General features: G+C 43.2%; 1 long non-coding RNA gene across 2 annotated transcripts in view; it reads left to right on the top strand.

The window, feature by feature from the left end:
* Positions 1-13,330, top strand: part of LOC119475084 — a 71,067-nt gene that overhangs the window by 11,805 nt on the left and 45,932 nt on the right. The window contains exons 1-2 of one of the 2 annotated variants that reach the window (XR_005203717.1): positions 359-557; positions 649-726. This is a non-coding gene — a long non-coding RNA (uncharacterized LOC119475084). Of the gene's footprint in view, positions 1-358; positions 558-648; positions 727-13,330 lie in introns of those variants that run through there. The other variant, XR_005203719.1, reaches the window with a different exon arrangement.

Below are 13,330 nucleotides of genomic sequence, written 5' to 3'. Positions count from 1 at the left end.
TAACCCTAACCATGCTTTAAACAGAAAGTGTCGCAGAATTGTCCAATATTGATGTTCACCTGGTCTTCCCTCTTCTACGTATGCAGATTCTCCTCTTTGACTTTTACATAATATCACCTTAAACATCACATTTACACAAAAGTTACATAATGTTATTGTAGTGTACATCTGTGCCACTGGTAAATATTATGTAAAATCCAGGGTGGAAGTCACAAATTACATTTAGGCTACTCTCGTTACTGTATCAAAGTTGTTGTTTTTTTTATCTAGGCCTACTTGTACTTTATTGAGTATTTTTTTTTTAAATCAGGAATTTTACTACTACTTACTTATATATATATATACTTATATAACTTACTATACAGCAGCTTATGCAGCAGCTGCAACAATTTTCTTTAGTTGTTAGATTAGTGAATTGTTAGAATCCTGATCCACGCTCCACACCAGTTGGTGGCAGTAATGCAACAAGTTGTTTGCCATCCGCCATAAAACACCGAAGAAGAAGAAGAAGAAGAAGAAGAAGAATGTAAATGTGTGAAGACAGCTAGCATTACAAGGTATGGTTAAAATTTGCATTATTGTACCTCTGCATAGTTAATGGAAATGTCACATCTATCTGAATTAATGACTGACGTAATGCATCACCAGGCGAGCACCTTAAGAAGTTGAGTGAGAAGTTGAACCAGGAGCAGATTGGAGGAGGACTTGCAGGTGCCGTTCAGACAGGTGAGTACAACAACACTGACTGAACTCTCATGATAATGTTAACAGGTGTTTGTGCTACGTGATGCGTAAAGAGTGCACAGTTTATGCTTTGTTGTGATATGTGTGTTTGTAGCTGTGACAGCTGGAGTATATATTGTTTCGACATGTCCACGTTGTCTGCTTTGCTGCTGCTTTATTCTACAGTTGGTTCAGGCGCTTTGGTGTTTCATAGCTCATTTTATTTATTGTCGGTCGTTGTTGTTGAATTGTCTGTTGAGTTTTGTCTCTTTTCTAGTTAATTCTTGTGAAGCTACTTTGAGGAAGGCGGTTATATACTGTATGTATAATTGATAATCAGTTGTATGCACAGACTGCAGAGTGCTGTTGGTTCTGTTGGTTTGGACTGAAGGGGTCTTGTGGCTGTTCCATGCTGTGTATAAGTTGACATTAATGCAATATATTTTGTAGCCTAAAGATGTTATTAAAGGTCCCATATTATGCTCATTTTCAGGTTCATACTTATAATTTGTGTTTCTACTAGAACAACTTTACATGCTGTAATGTTCTAAAGAAACTTTATTTTCCTCATACTGTCAGCCTGAATATGACTGTATTTACCCTCTGTCTGAAACGCTCCGTTTTAGGGCATTTTGACGGAATTGCAACAGAATTGCGTTGCCAGGCAACAGCTTGGGTCCATGATTACTTCCTGTCAGCTGATGACATTCACATACACTAAAACCAGGAATAAACTGGGACACATTCAGAATGTTTGCGTTTAAAATTGTGTAAAGGGTCTAAATATTGTATATTCGTGACATCACGAATGGGCAGAAATCCTAACAGCTTGTTTCAAATGCAGAGTTTCTGAATACAGGCTGTTTGTATTTCCCTGTGGATTGAGTGTTTCGATACTTTCACAGTATTTATATAGGACTTAAGCCTGCTTTATAATAAAAAAACATGAAAATCTCACTTTTTTATAATATGGGACCTTTAATTTAACAGCAGTATCATATATATCACCCCCTCCCCTTTTTAAAAAACAACACAGAGTACTCAGAGTACATTTTACCTGACCTACTTTTTTACTTTTACTTAAGTACATTTTTTTACACAAGTACTTTTTACTTGAGTAAAATGTATTTAAAGTAATAACAGTACTTACTTGAGTACAATTTTCTAGTATTCTTTCCACCTCTGCGTAAAACACACATGTACAGTACTGAACATCTAAACTGACTGACAGCAGACAGACAGGAGCTCTAATAAGTCATTATAATATTACCTCTAAGGCCTCTAAGAATGATTGATGAGTCTACGGTCTGACTTTCTCCTGTCCATACTCCTGTTTACTTCATAGACACCTCTGGTTTCGTTCACTGTCTGGTTTCGTACACTGCCTCGGGATAAAATTGTTCAGAAGACGGAAGTCTTCAAGGTGCACCAACAGGTTTTTGTCCCGTCTCCTCTAGGACGTGGAATCAAAAGCTGTCAGACACTCAGGCGCTATTTGTTCTGTATGTAAATTCTTGGTGACACTTTCTTTCAACAGCATCATAAACATCGAACATCATAAATCAGCCTGACACGACAGAAACTGTAACTTCATTAGGTGTTTGCTGTTTGGATCTAATTGTATTTTAGGGCAAACAGGAGCTGAACAAATATGCAAGCGCACAAAATATTGCAGTATTTTCCTATGGCACAGTTACATATGCATGTTTGAATAAAGTTTTGAGCAACAGTTTTTCATTGAGACAAAAATATGTGCAATTCCTATTCCTGCTTGAGATTTATTTTTGCACATTCCAGGTCCCTAAAATTTACATGTCCAATATTTTAAAGATAATTTGTACATTTGGCTGTAGGCTATATATATATATATTTATTTGTCTATGGCTGCAACTAATGAGAATTTTCATTGTCTAGTAATCTGTTGATTATTTTATTGATTAATCGATTAGTTGTTTAGTCTATAAAGTGTCAGAAAATGTTGAAAAATGTCGATCAGTGTTTCCCAAAGCCCGAGATGACGTCTTGTTTTGTCCACAACTCAAAGATATTCAGTTTACTGTAATAGAGGAGTAAAGAAACTAGAAAATATTCACATTTTATGAAGCTGGAATCAGAGAATTTTGACTTTTTTTTCTAAAATTACTCAAACCTATTATCAAAATAGGTGGCGAATAATTATATAATTATAATTTAATAGTTAATAGATTAATCTAAATATCTGCAACATATACAGTATTTAAAGTGTCTATGTAGAGTCGAGAAAGCTGTCTGCGCCTGGGAAACTGTAAGAAAGCAACACATTTTTCACCGGCTTTAGTGTGATGGAGGCCGGGGCGATTTAATCCTTCAGTGCGTAGAATTAATTTGGTGTTCCTTGACTCCCTGGCTCAAAGCAGAGAGCCATATGGCATGGCTGGCCACTGCGGGCCCTGGAAGACAGAGGTGAAGCAGATTGGAAAAGACGGGGACTACTGTAACACCCTGGATCAGATCAGTTTCCTGGCCCTGCGACAATATCAATAACTGAAAGATATTAGCCTGAGGAGCGGGAGTGACACTTTGCAAGTCTCAGAGGAACATTCCCGGCCACTTCTCCTGCCGCGCGGCGACATTTTTGATTGACGCTTATCAATCCTGCCACTTCCCCTGTGTCATACCGCAGAATAACTGGCCATCGAGGGATCTGAGGGCTCATTGATGTGCCATCCACCGCCGCCGTTGTTTGCGTGGGCGCCCTCCTGCTATGACAAGTCCTGCCTCTGTTGAACACGCTGTGACTCACACGTCGCGAACAGACATTTGACACCTGACCCCAGGGCTGCAGGGAAATGGTATAGTGACATGCTGGCATCTTCTGCTGCACCACGCTGTACGCCTTTATACTGGCACTGCAGAAAACTCAGCTGTCGAAGCATTTCCGCTGGCACTGTTGGACTTCACTTAGCGGCTGTTTTTGGATTCTATCAACCCACTATTTTTTATTATTTTCTACTATGAGTATTTGCTGAGTGGTTGTTGATTTTTATCATCGCTCTCTAATGCAGCAGAGCTGTCTGACGAGTCCTCCTGCCAGAGTTGAGTGTTATAAATATAGATATTGTGGGGGGATAACAAGTCGAGGTGCTACAGAGACGCGTCAGAGCGTCACTACCGTCCTCCTGCGGTTGCTCCTAGCAACATAATTTTCCTGAATGTCAGAGAGATGGAGCCCGGTGTCTGATTATGACGGAACGAACAGAAACAATGCAGTTATCTCCTGCGTCATCTCACCCGGCGAGAAGGGAGGTGTGTTAGTTGCATGTTGCGTGTCACGGATCAATCAGTTTGATAATGGTGTCTCATTTTCCAAGATGCTGTCAGGTTTGCACATGAATGGAAAGTTGAAATGCAATACGTCTTTTTTCTCCTTGTCAATCTCTCTCAGGCCATTTGATAATTTGTCGCATTTTCCTCCGCCGACTCGAGGATCAATGAAGTCTTTTTTGTTCTCCTGCACGACATCAATCATCTCATTAAGACATCTTTTGTTGCAAATGGCATCTCCTCCCTCTAATCTGCTGAACCTCATTCTCTCAATTTCTCCCTCTTTATCCCGTTCTCCTCTGCAAGCAATCTAAAGCGCTCCCTCTGGGATGCTGGCTCTGCTGTAATTCAGGAGTAGATTAAGAGAAGATATGGTATCTGGAGGCAGCAGGCCTGACGGGAGACAGCAGAGTTGAGAGACAAAGAGAGGAAGACATATACGACAGAAACGGAGACAGGCAGAGATTGATGGCTGCAGAACTCCTGGTATAGTAAGCAGAAAAAGTGGATCAGATAGAGAGGGAAGAGGTACACTAAGAGAAAGAGACTGACACAGACATAGATTCAGACAGACTGTCTTTGTTAATGGCCCACAGGAACAAAGTTAGACCAGAGCCACTCGATTCCTCTTAGTCTTAAAGAGTCTCTGTTAATCAGACACATCATACAGTTTCTCCTGGAGGGCCCTCCAGATGCTCGGCCTAGGGCGCGAAGCATCACAAGCTCCGCATTGTCACACAGGATGTAAGGGTTGTGACTGTAAAAATGCACCAAACATCATATGATCATAACGAACATCTCAGATAAGATTAACATCAACCCGCCCGCTGCTTTGGAACACTAAATGTCCTGAAATAAACTGGCAGACAGTTTGAGCTCAAATCAAGGAACTGGGATGTTCAGCAGGGTGAAGCAGCCATGTTGAGAGGATAAGACATGGAACCCCCACCAGGTCGTGGGCTCAGGTCAGTTATGTTAGCCTCGTTTGAGACCTCTGAATCACTGACTACGTTTACAAGCACAAAATATTCAGTTTTTTGCCTTCCACTAATATTCCCATTTACATGCAGCCATACATACTGCGATTAACGTAACACGTCCCCGCGACCTCACGCTGACCTACAAACAACCCATTTAGCTACCTAATTGTCTTCTTCCCTTTTCTTACATCATCATCTGGTCCTTTTGAGGAGCTCAGGGCATCCTTATAACCGGGGCCAGTGAATCCCTCGTCAACGCCATTCTCGGCTGTGTTTGACAGGGGTCGATGCCCTAACATGTTGTTTATTGCGTCAAAATATAGAAAAGTGTAACGGCAGGAGCCGCTTGTGCCATTTTGCTTCTTTGCGTCAAAAACATGTTTTTAAAAAAAAAAAAATTCCAACGGTGGTGGACTTGTTTGACCGTGCGAACACAGCCTCATTCTTTCATTCCTTCAACCACCTTCTTGAAAAAGGTGGCGTTGTGATATGTGCACATATATACAAAAACCTGTTGATATCTAAGACTTTCATAATGTTTAAAAGTAGGTGTGTTTCTTTTTCATTTATTTTGGGCATGGATCTCTGCAAACTGTTGGCTGGTTAGTTTGTGTACAAAGCACAAAGTTGGCTGGCCGTATCGTAAACAGGCAAAAGGCTGTGTGGCGCAAACCCCCAATTGAGATGCATATTCTGATTGCTCTTTATACATGTCCAAAGAATGCTTTACAATCAGAGTAATATCAGCATATCCCACATGTCCTAATCGGAAAATGCTCCATTTGGAAAAAAAACATAAATCAGTCAAGGCAGATGGCCGTCCACTGAGAGCCGGGTCCTGCCCAAGGTTTTTACACGTTAAAGGGGATTTTTTTCTTGCCATTGTCACATAACAATGCATGCTCATGGGGGGATCTCTTGTTGGGTCTCTTAATTATAGAGTACGGTCTAGACCTGTATATGAAAAGCTTCTTGAGATAACTTCTGTCATGATTTGACGCTGTATAAAAATAAATTGAATTGAATTCAGAATATCCAAACGAAATATGCTGTTTACATGATCAGTATCAAATTTGGAATATTGTCCTATTGGGAATAATAGTGGAATATTAGTGTGCATGTAAAGATAGTCATTGTCGACTTCTTCAGTTTTTTTCAGTGATCTAAATAGGGCTGTTATTGTGCTCTTTGTCCAACCAATCACAGCTTTGTAGGCAGTATAAAACTGTATTATATATGTCATATACATACAGGTGCATACATGAAATTTGACCTCTGCATTTAACCCATCTTAAGCATTTAGGAGCAGTGGGCTGCCAGAAAGCACCTGGGGAACAACTTGGGGTTTAGTGTCTCACTCAAGGACACTTCGATGTGCAGACAGTAGGAGGCGGGGATCGAACTGCCAAACATGTGGTTAAAGGACAACCCGCTTTACTCATATATATATATATATACTCAATATGTCGGAAAGCGCAGATGGAGTCAACACAGCTGTGCAGGTTGTCGTTGGCTGACTCACAGACAACCACAGGTTGTAGGTGGAAGTAAACAAGCCGCCATTACTGCAGTGTTAGAATGTAACTAAGTACATTTACTTAAGTACTGTACTGAAGCATACCTTTGAGGTACTTGTACTTTACTTGGGGAGCACAATACATAAATCATCTGGCAGATTAGTCTATAGAAATAAAGACTTAATTGAAATAACTCTCTACTGGTTACGACGACACGGCGTCAGACTGAATAATGAAGTGAAACTAAATGGAAGTTGGGTCTAATTATCAGGCTCCAGGTATGAATGACTTCCCTGTTAAATCAGCACGGTGCACTCATCGGGTTTGTTCAGGTGCATTAGTTTTGCCAGCAGGCTCCCACTCAGACAACCACGGCAATACCTCAACCTGCACAGCTGGAAGCGACTTGCTCTGCTTCTCCCTCTCGCTGGGCCCATGAAGCGTGGCGTCCTAGCGAGCGCGCCCGTCACTCTCGTCGTGTTGCTCTGCGTGCCTCTGACAGCTGGGAGGCGAGGAACAGTTGGGGGGACGGTTCCGCCGGCCACGTCCCATCGCACCGCGGCGCCGCCTGGCTTCGAGATCATCGTCCGCGTCAAACCAGTGGGCTCTGCTGCGGTCATGATGACATCAAACATGTTGTCATGTTGTGCTGTGACTGGAACAGATGTAGTACTTGCATGCAAAGAAACATTTTTGGCTTTGCAGTAAATCTCATATTGATATGCACACCACATCTGTCTGATTCACACAGCCACTGTCTGAACTGGATCAATACTGCATGCTGGGTAACAAAAAAAAATCTTCCATTTAAATCTTCCCTGATATCAGAAATACAAAGATGCACTTTCACCGTGAATGTGGCTCTACCTGCCCTCACACTGTCCCCCACGCTGTCCAAACCACCACAACATGATAACACAGTCTGCCCCAACAGGCAGCGCCCTCTCTCCCCCTCTCGCCCTGTTTTTCACGGAGGGGGGCTCCCACACCCCCAGTAACAGGTTTGATTGGAAAGCATCTAGCCCCCGGCAACCAATCCCCCAGCAGTACCGCACACACACACACTCGCACAGGGTTTCCGTGGCAACTGTGGTGCAGGGGGTAGACAGAATGATTTGGTCCACGGAGCGAGCCAGACTATGGTGATGAGGGGATGAGGCCTCCGCCAGAGAGCAAGGGAGTGAGGGAGGGGGAGAAGGAGAATACATTCACTACACCTAGTGAATTCAGTTTTTCAAGGTCCAAAACTGGACATTTTTAATAATAATTAAAGCGGTGGTTTCCAACCTAATTTATATCTAAGAAAAGCTGAGCCCCCACACCCATATTTTCTGACGTCATCACCCTTTAAAAAAATTACAAATCCTCAAACAAAATCCTCAATTTGAATAAGTTGATTCAGTGTATTAAATATAAACGTAATTTAGACTGTCCTGTTAATACAGGTGCGTGCCTCCCTCTGTATGCGGCAAATATGGATTGAAGCACAAATTTTCTTAAGATAAAACCATGTTGTGTATATTAGAAATGATTACATTTATCTTTTTCCATACATTTTGACTTTTGGTTTTTACAAGGCTCTGGTGTTACTGGAAATGTTTGGATCACACGAGTCGGAAACAATCCTCCACAGCCGCCACTGGCATCTAATTCTACCAATAGTATAATACTAATACTATTAGTGTAGCCTGCTCAAAGAAATACCAGGTTTAAACAGAATGTAGCCAACTAAAGCTTCAGTAGGCAACAAGTTTTTGGCGTCATTGGGAAAAAAATCCATAATAACCTTTCAGCATATTGTAATTCAAGTGTTCTGAGAGAAAACTAGACTTCTGCACCTCCTCATGGCTCTGTTTTCAGGCTTTAAAAAATCTAGCCTGTGATGGGAGACTTTGACCAATCACAGGTCATTTCAGAGAGAGAGCGTACATGGGTTGTTTGAGAGTAAACAACCCATGTAGAAAATGTGTCTGCAAAGTTTTCAGCTCACTTTGTGAACATTTATCTTGCAGCATCTCTTCCCCCTCTTTCTCAATTCCTCATTTAAAACGTTGCTCTTCCTTCTCGTTTTGAACAGGCGATTTTAAAAACAGGGCTGTAATGGCCGACTATCTGGCTGTCTGGCTTGTTCTACTTGGAGCCGGATGTCGCTCGGCTTCCAAAAACTGGGCTTTTCGGAGATTACCGACTCTGAACCAGTTCTCTCTGGTTACTGGAATGGGATTAACTTCTGCTGCTGCTGTAGCCTATATGTATGTGTGTGTGCGTATGCCTTTGGTGTGCATGTTTATGTATCCATGCCCATGTGTGCATGTGTGGAAAAAGTAGGAGAAATAACGTGCGTTTGTGCTTTCACCGCATCCTTTTGTTGTCTGGCCTGATAAACGTGGCTTAGCCCAGAATCGTCCGTTTAATCTTGCCGCCATTTTGTTGTCTGGTGTCTATGACTCGTCTCTATCTCTCTCTCATGGCAGTCGGCTTAACTTCCCAGAATGGTTGCCATGGCAACACCGACAGAGGTTTATCAGTGGCCATGGCGACGGCTGATGCGCCAAGATGTGGTTTTTGGATGCAGTGGGTGTTGGTGGGGGGGAGGGAGTGAGGGGGTGACGGCCACACCTTGATGAGGAAGGTGGTCGATCGAACCAAGATCCAGGTTTAAAATTCTTCATATCCATCCAATTCACCAGCACGCCAGTCTGGTGCGCTGGTGGTTCATTTCCAAACGGCAATGGGGACGTGCATGCATGAGTGGAGGTGAATTTTTGTCTTTCTCTGGCAGACAAGCTCATTTCTGTGTGTGTGTGTGTGTGTGTGTGTGTGTGTGTGTGTCTGCGAGACAGCTCGACTGTGCACCAATCAGCGCCGTCTGGTCTTAAGAGACTCAAATCTTGCCTCTCCACTGAGGTGAGAATTCTCAAATCAATTTCTCTGCCATTTTCCCCGCCACCTCGAATGGATTGGATTTTTTTTTTTCTCTCTTTCCTCCGCTGCAGCCGAATTATAATTTAAAAAGCGTTTGGTGTAAATACTGCTATTGTTGGAGGCGTAATCAAACATTCATAAGGGAGAGGGATCTGGGGAGAAGCGGAGAATCTAGGTCACGGATGTGCTGGCAAGTCTCTGAGACTGCTGCTTCGCCGAGTACGCTGCTCTCTCTCTCTCTCTCTCTCTAAACCTCTCTTTCACTCTGTATTCTCCTCTTTGTCTTCTCCCTCTTTCCTCCGCTGCCTCGTCTCTTCTCTCTCTCCTCTTCATCCCCCTCCTCCTCTCCTCTCATTTGTATTCCTCTACTACTTCTCTCCTCTCATCTTCTGCCCTCTCATCTCCCCATAGCTCCACCCTCTTCTATACCTTGTTTTTTTTTCGTCCTATAAAGCATATTTTTTCCATTTTCGGAGTGCAACTCCAACAAAAACACACTCTATTTCAAGTGTTTTTCGAAACATTATCGCCATCGATCTCGGGCGATCCTAAAAGCGCGTCTGCATCCACGTATAACCACAGTTTAACGCCTGCAGACGGCCAAGCCGATAGCTCATAGTAATGACCCCCTGAACCATCATCGGTCAAGGAGAAGGTCATGTTGTCAGTGCTTTTACAACCATCTCCGAGCCAACTGTGGCGCGCTGAGCAACACATTAGCAGAGGCTGACCTTGTGAGTGTGTCAGCGAGGACGAGACAGACTGTCAGGAAGAGAGAGATGCTCCAGAGGGAGGAAGCCAACTCTTTATCCGCCGGCCTTAAAGTGTAAATAATTACAGATTGTTACAACTATAACAACTATAACAAATAACATCTTCTGTTTGTCACTTTTGTGCTCGAACTGCTGAGATCTGGGAACATGGCGACATTGCGAAAACAAAGTCTAAAAGAGCAGAATAACAAAAAATCCAGCTTCGGAACATCACTTCATGCTTCAGTTCATTAAATGTGTCTAGACAGGGGTGATCTAGGACGTAAACTAGGACATTGTAATCTCTGCTGTTTCTAAAATCATCTATAGAGATTACAATGTCCGAGTTGAAATGCTAGAAAAAGGACATCAGAAGATGTTGGTGCATATCATAGATAAGCGAGAAACCATGTTACAAGGTGCAAGCACGCGCTGATAAAATAACGGCTGCAGTTAGGTTTAGGCAAGAAAACCACTTAGGTTTAGGAAAAACAGCACGGTTGGGTTTAAAGAGGACCTATTTTGCTATTTCCAGGTGCATATATTGCAGATGCATGTATTTTGGGTTTCTACCGCTGTGCTGCAGCACCCTTTTTCAACCTCTGTCTGAAACGCTCTGTTTGAGCTCCTGCCCCCACCCCAAGAACCGAAACAAACCCTTGGGACTCTGCTCTAACTAGCTTTGTGTGAAGGCGTGCCAAACTAGCTGCTATGCAGGTATTATGCAAATGTGTTACTTAGTGACATCACCACGTTACGGAAGAAAAGGCGAGACTTCAAGCGAGGTGTTTCAGGCAGTTCAGGATCAGTGTTTCTGTGGGGGAGAGTAACTCCCTTTGGTGTGGACTTTGAGCTTTGTAACTTAACAGACAAATTAACCTGCACAAAAAACTATATAACGCACTAAAGGAAAGGAAACATAAAAGCATAATAGGTCCTTTTTAAAATAAGAATGTAAACTAAGTAAAAAAACTTACATAAACAACGTAACAAGTATGGAAAACACATCACAAATATCACTAATGTAACTTCAAAATAACTCAACTTTGGGACATGAACACCAGTCTTCTGGTTGAAAGTCCTGTTTATCGCGCTAATCTCTAAACCCCGCCTACGTTTTTAGCAGTCCAATCAAATGCGAAGGATTTGTTTTAAATCCCTCTTGTGACTGCACATCGCTCAAATACTCACTGGGAAACACGTCACAGGACAGAAGCTAAAGATGCTCCAACATCCATTTCACTGGGACTTTAAAGCTAAGCTAAGCTCAGCATACTGGCTGCTGGCTGTAGTTTCACATTTAACAGACGGTGGTATCAATCTTCTCATCTAACTCTCAGCAAGAAAGGGAATAAGTGTGCTTCCCAAAAATGGCGAACTAGCCTTCTAGACAGAAAGTGGCATCAGGACTTTCTCTGTGGTAATCTGGCATTATTGCCATCAGCCAGTATCAATCATATCGGCTATTAAGAGGCAGGTGTGTGTGTTTGTATGTGTGTGTGTGTGTGCATCTATCTGCCTCTGTGTGTTTGCATGTTTTCCTCTGAGGACATGTTGATTTTAATACTGGTCTCACAAGAACCTAAATCCCTGGATCTGTCCATCATCCTCGCCCCCCTCCCTTCCTCCCTTCCTCCCCTCCTCCCTCCTCTCTGTGGTATTAGAGGGTCCGAATCCACCGGCCACTCCAAACCCAACAGACCCCACCGGCATTGAACTCTCTCCAGCTAATCCATTTGTATGTTTTCAATTACATATCGGGGGTTGGGGGGGAGCAAGTGGACAGTAAGCTCTCGGCCTCTGCCTGGAAAACCCTGTCCTCGTGTGACCTAAATATCAAGCTAAAGAAGAGGGGGAGAGGAGGGAGATAGGGATGGGTGTGGGGGGTAAAACAAAACAAAAAAAAATAAATAGGTCACATATTTCCCAGTTGCACGCAACGGAATTGGATTGCGCTGGGGAAGAATAATCACGGTCATGTTTGAATCTGACAGGCAGATCGCCGGACTGCCGTTCCTCTCGGTCATGCAGGACGAGCCAACTGGCTGAAGGGATGACTCAGTTTTCTGTGGCGAGCATCGGCGGAGTCACACACACTCCGGTGTTGGCTTGAATGTAAACCCCAGACAGCAGAAAATCAGAGGTTATTCAGTTTGTGGAGATGCTTATGAATGCACATAAAAATAAATGACATGTATAGGGGGGGGGGGGATCCATAACATATTACATGGTTGAGGGCTGCCACGTCAGATTTTATCTAGTTTTTTTTTTCAAATCCCTCAAACACGATTATTATTTTCTCGTTTTTAATCTCACTCCTCCTTCCTCTCCCTCCATCTTTTAGTCTGGCTTTCTGTCTGGCTTCCACTCCTCTGTCCCTTTTCCTCTTCTTTCCTGTCTCTGTTCGTTACTCCCCGCTATTCGGGAAAGCGCTTTAAGGCTCAGCAGACCTCGAGTCGAACCCGTCCTCTCACCTCACCCCTCCGTCTCTCCTCCCCTCCCCCCCTCTTGCTTCCCACAACCTGACGAAGAGTGGCCTCGACAGGCTCATCAATAACGCAGGGAGGCTTAAACGCACCTCCTATTTTCAGCTTCTTGTATTTAAGAATTAGATGTCTTCTTTCCCTCTTCTTCAGTCTTATTATCTTAAAACCTCTTTTTCTCTGTCCTCCTCTTTGGTGCCAGATTCGTATCTGACACCGGTGCTCTCCTCCTTTTTTTCTCCTTTTTTTCTCCCTTCCTTTCCCCCATCCTTCTGGAAACACAAGAAAAGATTGGCTGTTTGACCACCTTCCTTTACTCTCCTCTCCCCTCCCCCGCTTCCTCTTACTCTTACCATCGTACCATCTTTCCTCCCATCAACCAGTCCTGAAGGCTGGACTTTAATAAAAGTCACATCACATCAAGCGGAGCAGCATCTGTGGAGCAGACAGACACAAAAGAAAAGGGAGAAAGAGAGAGCAGACTTTGAGCAGACTTCGATATAAAGCAACATCAGAGGGGTGAAAAGCAGTATGACAGTGCAATTAAGTTGCCGTCCTCTTTGGCTTTTCCCATGTTTACCATCAGTCTGCGCGCTCCTGTGTGACCTTTTAACATCTGCGTCGAAATCCAAAAGTACCCTGCTCAT

Source organism: Sebastes umbrosus, chromosome 16 (genome assembly GCF_015220745.1).
Source record: "Sebastes umbrosus isolate fSebUmb1 chromosome 16, fSebUmb1.pri, whole genome shotgun sequence".
NCBI lineage: Eukaryota > Metazoa > Chordata > Actinopteri > Perciformes > Sebastidae > Sebastes > Sebastes umbrosus.
The sequence above is the reverse complement of the archived record's forward strand: the minus strand, read 5'-3'. Positions and strand labels throughout refer to the sequence as shown.